Consider the following 10,065-nt stretch of genomic DNA (forward strand, 5'->3'; position numbering starts at 1 on the left):
GGACCGAATCCCTTTTACAGTCAGACACTTGTGCCCCTGTGCCATTACGGGCCTCCTATTCATATTTAATGTTTGAATTCATAAAATGCATTTCTGAATATTAAATATGAAGATTTTGAATGGAATTTTATTATTTCTGAGATGCATTAAACATTTTCTAACATTTTTATCTCTATGTATCATAAAGCTTAACATCCTGAGCATTATAAGATAAGAATGTTCTCGTATATTAAAATGTTAATTCTTCATATTTTTAAAAATACACAGTTGCATAGTGGAAATAAGGGTTCGGATATACTTAAAAAGGTTGTAAGTTTAATAATTTATCTTTCAGCTTTACACTGTATCCCACACACAAAAGGTAGGCAGAGGGAACCTAAGTGTTAAGTGTTAAGACACTCCGTTTTCGCTTTTCCGCCGAATTCTGGGCTGTGCCTCGATACCAGAGCGAAATGAAAATTAGAATAAAGAATTTCCTCGAATGGAGATTGAACCTACAACCAGTCGCGTTTACAATCACACAGTTGTGCTCCTGCACCACGACAGGCTTCCAGTTGAAAGGTATTATGATCATTTTTAAGGTAATCGTAGACGTCATAATATATTTGTATTATTTTTACTAACTATTGAGCTCAGTGCCCACAAAAAATATATGAAATACTTATTTCAATATATTTTAGCACACAATAACTTAATCGTTAAGATTAACTTTAAGGATTTTGAGAGCGTGCCCGTGAATAATTAATAAGGAAAGTTGAAAATAATTTGGTCGATAAGTATATAATTCATTTATAAAGGAAGAAATTAAGAAATATAATAATAACATTATTTAATTTTTTATTTATATTATGGTTCATCGCTTATTTCCGTTTAATAAAGAACACTGAAATCTACATTCGACGCATATGACGCATCTCAGAATCGAACCCACGACTAGAATGTTACCAGACACATTAAGTTAGTACATGTGCATCAGAAGGCACCCGTAGCTGTGGCTTAGCAATCGATATGGCAAAGGTTGCTTCTTGGCATAACGCCAAATGCATTTGCAAACTTTACGACCGTGTTACGATTAATTTAAGTAATAGCAATCTAATTACACAGATTACGGCAAGTTCACTAGCTGAGTGCTTCTACTAATTTGCAACGGAGCTTGTTTGTACAGAATGTTTGTACTGTAAGTATGAAAATAATATATTTTAATCAATTAAGTAGAGTAAATTTATGTAATTTAATAAGAAATATATTAGATTTCATATTTAAGTTAGGCAATGATACATTTTTTAAATAAAGTAATAGGCCTAGAAATTTTTCTTAAACTTTCAAATATTTATTTTGTACAAAAAAAAGTGGTAAACCGAATGTTATATTTATCTTGTCAAAACGGGTGTCAATTAGAAATAATGGCAGATTCATTAAATAGTTCATTAATATTCAACTTATCCTGTGATGCTTAGAAAGTGTTAAATATTTCTACCCTCATTCGTAATTCATGCCCTCTAAAGCCACTTCATATAACATTCATATCATTAAATAATCAATACTGTCAGACTCCTTCAACAACTGGCTGAGGGCCAGAGCGTCTACACTGTACTGTCTAGTGTATTTCTAAATTCCTATCCTGAATCTAATTTTCTATTTATTTTACATACGGAGACAACATTAATCTATGTATACAAAAGGACTTGTCCTCACTGACTGAGGTAAGACGCACGCACAGCCGTAACCGCTGTGCGTAGAAACGTTAAATTTGGACAGATGTTTACTTTCGTAATCTGGACATCCACTAAGAAGGGATTTTGAAAAATGTTAACCCTAAAGGGGTGAAATAGGGGTTCAAAGTTTGTATGGAAAAAAAATTAAATCGGCACCGATTTTTATAAAATTTGAAATTTAGATTTTTAAAAGTATTTAATTGTTTCATCGTTTTCTAGAATTCTCCCCCTAAGGGTGCAAATAAGGGGTTGAAAATTTGTATAGGTTTTTTTTCAATTGTCACCAATTTTTATAAAATTTGAAATTCAGACTCTTAAATGTATATAATTAAACACATGTTTCATGGTTTTCTAGAATTAACCCCCTAAGGGTGCAAATAAGGGGTTGAAAGTTTTTATGGAAAAATCTTTAAATCGCCACCGATTTTTATAAAATTTGAAATGTAGACTCTTAAAAACATTTCATTGAACACATGTTTCATGGGTTATTAGAATTCACCCCTAAATACACAAGCGAAGCTGCGCGCGTCCGCTAGTATTAAATAAGTGCTGTATTAAAAAAAGATAATAATATACATATTTCACATCTAGTTGTAATTTTCTTCTCAATAAAATATCCTAGAGCTTAAAACTCACGAACAATTCATGAAGCGGTTGGTTCTTCCGTTTCTTTCTTCATTCTTCGGCAACTAAAATAGCTTCATGCTGTACTTTAGTAGGTTAGAGGAAACCTAGTATTGAAATATTATATTCCCTACGTTCCGTCCAACGTCCGTTTGAGATATTCCATGTTAAGTGAAGGAACACGATGCGATCGCTTGGCTTATCCACGACCACGGCGCGGAAATAAAAATAATCCCATTAGTGGGAATCGAACCCACAACCGTCAAGCTTACAGTCAGAATTACAGAATTTACATTACTCGACCAAAATTCAGTTTTAGAAACCAAATTATCTATTTTTTTATATAGAAATCAATTTATATATTAATTATTAGAATTATTTTATATATTCTTTTTCTGCCTCGGTATAATAAGAAGTTATATGAATAACTTAATTTGCCTTTGTAAATATATATGTTAAAATTTTTCAATTAAAACAACGTAGTATCTCTCTCAAGCTGTAAATTTAATTTAATTACCGTGCTTTACAGTGCCTATTAAAGGGGTTGTATATATTAACGCTCAAGAAATTGTACTTACATTATATCAGCATGACCTTATTGTAAAACGTTATTTTATAACAATTTCCAGAAACATTGTTTAATTCTTTCTATAAAATTCTTAAAGGCTCCAATATTTTTTATTAATATAATATTTTTTTAGTCAAAAGTATAAATAACTAAACATTTTTTTATCCGATATAGTTTTGTTGTTAACTATATTATATGAATAGTGGACAAGTCTATAGTAAGTCTTAAAAAAAGTTACATTTCTTGGGTATAGCATAAATTAAATCAACTTCACGATGTATCCACACAGCAGAGTAGGCAGAGGGAACCTAGTGTTAAGACAGTCCGTTCCCCACTTCTGCGTAAGTCTCGAGGCATTGCGTGTTGATTGGCGGAACTCAACGCCGCGCTCTCGCTACCAGAGCGAGGAAATAAAATATTAAATCTTTAATTTCTTCGAGACTTAGCAACCTCAAAAGTTGTTTTGTTCCACATTTTAAATTTTATAGACGACACTTCACAAAAATTGCTCCATAACTTGCAGAATGTGTGCCTTTGTACAATTTATCTCATAAACATACTTTATAGATGCTTCCATTGTTCAAAACTTTTGTCTTATCTGAACAAAGCTCGCCGATTTATCAGCGTCATTCATAATAAATTTGATACGCTCATTACTATGCTGAGCCTAAGAGCAGACACGAGTAAGTAAAACACAGTGAATAAACAATGTTCTTACAAACAACTGTACTTTACAACGATTTTAATCTGAGTTTAAAAAGCGTGACCAGCAAAGGCAGATTGTTAAAGTTTTTTCTTGTGAAAGTCAAATTAAACTTGTTAGAAGCAATTTCCGTGTATGCGCGTGAACGGTGCGAAGTGAACGTTTGTGCCTCGCCTTTGTGAGTAATTGTACACGTAAACATCGACGTGCATAAATGCATATAAATTAGAATAAACAGTGAGTGTGGTTTAATCTTTTTTTTATAAAATATTCGTAGTATTAACATTTTTGAAAAAATGTCCGTGTATGCTAGTACGGAATGTTAGTTGCTGTAATAATTTTCATGATATATATCTTACTGTAAAACGCATTTTAATATTATTAATAAACCTTTTTAAAATTTTATGGAAATTTTAATATTATTAATACCGGTCACTACCGGTATCGCGTGCGCCAGGTTGTGGGTTCGATTTCCACTCGAGGAAATAAAATATTTAAATCGTTTTTAGTCGTCGCTTGAAAAAAATAAATATTTTTTTATAAAAAATAAATGTCGAGAAATATCTCGAGATACATAGAGATAGAGGTCCATAAATCTGCGGTACATAAAGCTTTTCGATATTCATAAAATTATCTTATATTTGTCTCAAAAGTGAGAGCCAGTGTAAAATGTCACTAAATAAATGTGGTAATAAAATTATCTACTCGATAAAATTTGAATCAACCGAGCTGCCGAGTCCTTGGTGAGTATTAGTCTAAGTTTAAATTTGAAGATGAATGCCGTAGAGATGCGATCTCTTCGTAGGATTTGCAGAGTCAGCTTTGCTGATCGAATCCGTAATGAAGAGATACACAGGACGACAGGTACTAGCGAGTATCTCACGGTGAGAATGAAGAAGAACGTGCTCAGCTGGTTTGGGCACGTCGAACGAACGAGTGATGAAAGAATGGCAAAAAAGATTTATGATGGAATAGTAAGTGGTAAGAGAGGTAGGGGTAGACCTCAGTTGACCTTTGAAAACACAGTATCAAAGATACTGGAGGAAGGTCACGTAAAAAGCACGAGGACCATGTATGAAGAGGTGATGACAATGGACGAGGCGTTTGCGTTTCGTTCTCTCTGACTACCCCGCTAGGGATAAAGCGTAAACCTAAATTAAGTTAAATTTAATTGACTAATGTCATTTCCTAAAAAAATCTTACACAATATTACGTCAACAAAACAAAAATAGCTTATAATTAAGTAAGAAACATTTGTGTCAAGTATTTTTCATAATACTGAAGCAGCAGATGTTGAGAACCATTTCTTTTTTATTATTAGCTATAGGTACCTCCGGGGAGAAGTGGGGTGACTCGTTGAGTATTGAACACGCGAAACCACGATTCATAAAATTGAGTGACTGCGCCAGTTGAACACTTGAGATGGAAAGATAAATTCCTCTCTTAATAATTGAGAATTATAGCTGGGAACGCTCAAACGTTTTTAAATGCTTGTAGCAATTTGCTATAAAATATCGTACTGTAAAAATATTGTTTAATATTCTTTTGGTTATTAATTGCTGAATGGCTGCCTTGTGACTTTTTTTAATCATATTTATATTTTAAAATTAACATTAATATTTATGAGGTCAGTCGTGCCGCAGGGGTACAAGCGTGTGACTGTAAACGTGACTGGTCGTGGGTTCGATTCCCATTCAAGAAAATGAAATATTTAATAATTTAATTTCTTCGCTCTGGCGTCGAGTTTCGACAAGTGGGGAACGGGAGTGTCAAATAGGAACGGAATATCCTAACACTAGGTTCCCTCCAGCTTGAAGCTAAATCTAACCTTGCAAAGATATATAGTGTATGTAAATAGGGTCAAACAGTGTATTTTACAACATTCTTCATGTATTCGCAATACCCCGTGACATTGGCGATGTACCTAGTGCCCAATTGACACTTACGGATTTACATAATCGATAACAGCTAACAACTAAGATCAGCTATTTTATAAGGTAAGTAAAGCTTCTTCTCTAAGTTTTATAATTAACGAAAAATACAAAGTTTAAAAATGCCTCCGAGAAATAGGTGATTTTTTAACATATTATATAAGTTGTGAGCACAATTATTTAAAATTAGAAAAATTAAACAGTATATTACATTATAAATGATATTTTGTTATTCAAATAACCAATTAATATCACAATAAATTTTAATCAACATTACCACAATCATTAGTCAATTTGACTCGGAAAAGGTAAAATTATAATTTTACATTTGTCATTCAATACATATTTATATATTACCCATACGAGCATTTAATATTTTATTTCGGATATTTGGTAGGAGAGTTCGTCTGTGATGCTGTGCCACAGTGTGACTAGTAAATGCGACGATGTTGGTTTCATTTGGAGGAATGAATTATTTTCCTTGTTCCAGTAACAAAGCAAAGCGCGGCGTTAAGTTCCGCCTCACTAAATGTAATGACAATGGGAACGGAGTATCTTAACACTAATTCCCTCTGTCTACCCTTCTATATGCGGGATACAGCGTGACAGTAACCAAAGGAAATCGAAATATATCACATTTTTCTGAGAACCAGTAGGTCCATTAGGATATAATATATCGTTTTTCCTGTCACAATTCGCTTGCTTTTCAACGAGCCATTTAGGTTAGTGAGGCGTAGAACAGCAATGAGAAATTTCGGATAAAGCATGAGATGTTCTTAGTAGAAAGTTTTTACTTCACTAAATGTATGCGCTAATAAATAACATAATTGATTCTAATATTTTGTAATTGTAAATTCACATAATTATGTGTTATTGCATTCACCGCATTCTCTGTCAATTTGAAGATCAAAATTAAATTAATATTTTACTAATTATAACTAAAAAGGCGATACAAAGCCAATATGAAAAATAAAGCGGCAAATATATATTTTCGACTTCAATAAACGAATCGTGTAAATAATATAAATAGGTAGGCAGAGAGAATGAAATGTTAAGACACAAGGATTTCTGCTTACTATATGTATATTTATATTTTATACAAACTTTTTATAATCACCATGGCCATCGTGCCATATCAGCACATCCTTTGTCTGTAAACGTGACCGCTGTGAGTTTGATTCCGTTTTTCAGGAATAAGTTATTTTTCATTGCCTCACTCCGGTAACAAGAAAGAAAGCTCGGTGTTGATTTCCTCCACTCAACATACAATGTCTTGCAAATGGGAATCGGAACCGGAGTGACTTAACACTAGGAATAGTAGGGGGAAAGGTCATAAAGTTTTTTTATATATAATTCTATTAAAAAAATTATAGTTATGATAGATATTATGATTTTTATTGGTTGGATGTTCTAGAAAATTACCCAGCTAGCTCTGTACCATGATATGATGCAACCTAATTATTAATTCTTTGTGTAAAAAAATGTCATTCTGAGTATTATAAAATTATAATTCAATCTTTTTAATTAAAACACTGAAATAATATTATTTTATCTTGTGAATTAGCATTTCTCTAATAAATACTAGCCATTGGTGTTAGTTCAAAAGTAGGTGGGAAGTTGGGCCAACTTTCAGAGTTTGTACTTGGAAAGGAATAATTGATATTCAAGAAGCGTGTAACCGCAAACGCGGTCACGTGTAAAGCTGTTTCACGTAAAAACAAACAATTGTTGTTCCTAATAGATGAAATGTATTTCTTTATTATTTTTTTAAGGCTATCGTGGCGCAGTAAAGATAGTAAACGGGTAATGGGTTCGATTTCTAGTCGGGTAAATTGTTAATTTTAATTATTATTACGTATTCCGACGTAGAGCAGGGGCACAAACCTGCGACTGTAAATGGGATTGTTATAGGTTAAATTCTCATTGGGGGAATTCAATATTTAATATTCATTATATATATTCATATATTATATAGCAATATATTAAATAAATATATTGATAACTGATAATATTTATTTATAAGATATAATCGAAAAGAAAATTAGTAAGACGTTGCGTTGTAATGAAAATATATAAGATAATCTACTGAGATACCAATTTTGGAAGACAAGCAAAAGACGGTTATAACACGATAATGCAAAGGCTAAGGAAAATCCAATTTATATAAAACGGAAGGCAAACATTTAGAGAGTTTCAAAATTAATATAGACTCTTTGAGTACAACAGTACAAGTGGATGCGTAAATAGATGAATTTACTACATTAAGTATTGTATTCTAGGGACCTACTCGTTTTATTCAAATATTCTTAATAATTTCAGTAAAAAAAACTGATAGAGTTGTGTTGGTAATTGCAAATGAAATGGAATTTAAAATTAAATGTTTCCTGCCTTCAAATATATACATAGGCATCTATACTAATATAATAAAGCGGAAGAGTTTGTTTGTTTGTTTGTTTGAACGCTAAGATCTCTGGATCTACTGGTCTGATTTACTTTGTTTTTGTTTTGTATGAAAGCTGCATTCTTCAGAAGTGCTATAGGCTATATAATATTACATTACACATATAAACTAATAAATTAAAATACTTTCTAATTTGACATGCAATTTATTCTGCCATGTCAACCGTCGTCGCTACGCAACCATTACCGCGACATTTTGATATTCATCCTTATGAAAAAAATAAATACAATAATCACTCACCACCATTCCATCTAGATTGAAATTATATTTCTATAGAAATTATATTCTTATATTTCAAGCAGGCGTAGCCGCGTCCGGGTCCGCTAGTAGGTTATATATACAAAACGTCAACAAGAAAAATATTAATAAAATTTTAATAACAAATGTCCTAAAGAAGGTTCTTATAATTTTATATCGATACAAAGCTTTATTATTTTAATTAGGGAATGTTGACAATAACAAAATAGTATTAGCCCTTTGTAGTATATAAAAGTAACAGACATTCACAGATAGCTGAGTCAAAAAAGGTTAAACATCTTGAAGACAGTCATTATCTATGACCACCGTTCTCCCAGGTCTCATAAAGGCCTTGCCAGTTGGTTCTTTATAGAAAGAAAAAAGATTTTGTTATAACGAGAGACCAATCGTGCGTAAAGGTTCGTTGGATACGATCAGTGGAGCATGATTTTAGGGCGGCGACCTTATTAATGTTTATCTGTTTAAAGGCAGCATCTGATTTCTTAGTCGGAAGTCGTATTTAATTCCTGTTTCAATTGATTAATATTGCGTATATTAGTGTAATAGTGAGTCGGTCGCGGCTTCGCCCGCTTTAATCGTTTGTATTTGCAAAACCTTTATAATGTTTTTTTTTTATTTAAATTACTATAACTTTTTTATTTATGAACCAATTGTTATAAAACGTAAAATTAAAAATAATTGTTTTGGAATAAAATGCCCTCGTAATTGCCCCCTTCTATCTACGGGAAGCGAATAGTTACGATTTTATTATAAGGAAAATATATCAGCTTCACATTGTATTCCGCATATAGGGTAGGCAGAGGGAACCTAGAGTTAGACACTCCGTTATCCATCTTTCCCTGAATTTATGTCATTGCATGTCGAGTTGCAGAAGTCAACTCAGGCTTTTTGCTTTGGTGCCAATGAAAATATTAATAAATAAATCATTCCCTCGAGAGGGGATTGAACCCATAACGGTCGCGATGTTTTTTAGATAACAAAATATTGTAATACAATATTTTGCCTTATGTATACTTTTAACTTGTAAGTGTTTCATATAAATGTTTCGCCTCTTATTTGAGAATGGAACCATATTGACCTTATTTTCTACGATCAATAATGGTGTAAGTACCAAAGAAAAGAAGATTTTTTCAGTGTTGGGTATATAAGATTTTATCTATTAAATAAAATTTAATAGGTAGGTATATTAAAAATAACAGTACTATTTTATTTCTTTCGTCGTTAACTTAAAATATGTAAACATAAGTTTGGTTCGATCGGATGAACAAATTTTAAAGTTGCTAGAGCTCTTTGTACTACAAAATCGCTTATAAAACAGGGATCAGTATCATCTGGAAGACATAAAGTGCACCTGAAAATGTAAGTAAAAAGTTTAAAAAGCTTTTAAAACACCAATAGATATACACAAAATATATATTTATATACCAAATGATAATTATTTACTGTATTCTTTTGTAAAGATAATTTTAAGGTGTGCGTTTATTTTATTATGCTGACTCTTGCTGGAATCTTGAAATCGCTCTTGAAAACTATCCGACTTAATACTGTCTAACCATTAGGGTACAATTTGTCGGCAGTCAAAAAGTTTATACGACAGTATTTTGTATGTTAATGGATTGCGAAAAGCTGGATGGCTTAAGTTGAGAAAAGATTTAGTACTTATCATTATTTAACGTAAAAAAAAAATATAAAGTTATTACTTAAGCTGGAATTTTTCTATTTTAACTTATTGCGTTTGTAAATTTCGAGAAATTAAATTAGTTCTCATTGAGATAAAGATGTTTATAGATAAACATTTTTTGATC

Source organism: Heliconius melpomene, chromosome 19 (assembly GCF_056956725.1).
Source record: "Heliconius melpomene rosina isolate 202511_hmr_F chromosome 19, ASM5695672v1, whole genome shotgun sequence".
Classification (NCBI taxonomy): Eukaryota; Metazoa; Arthropoda; class Insecta; order Lepidoptera; family Nymphalidae; genus Heliconius; species Heliconius melpomene.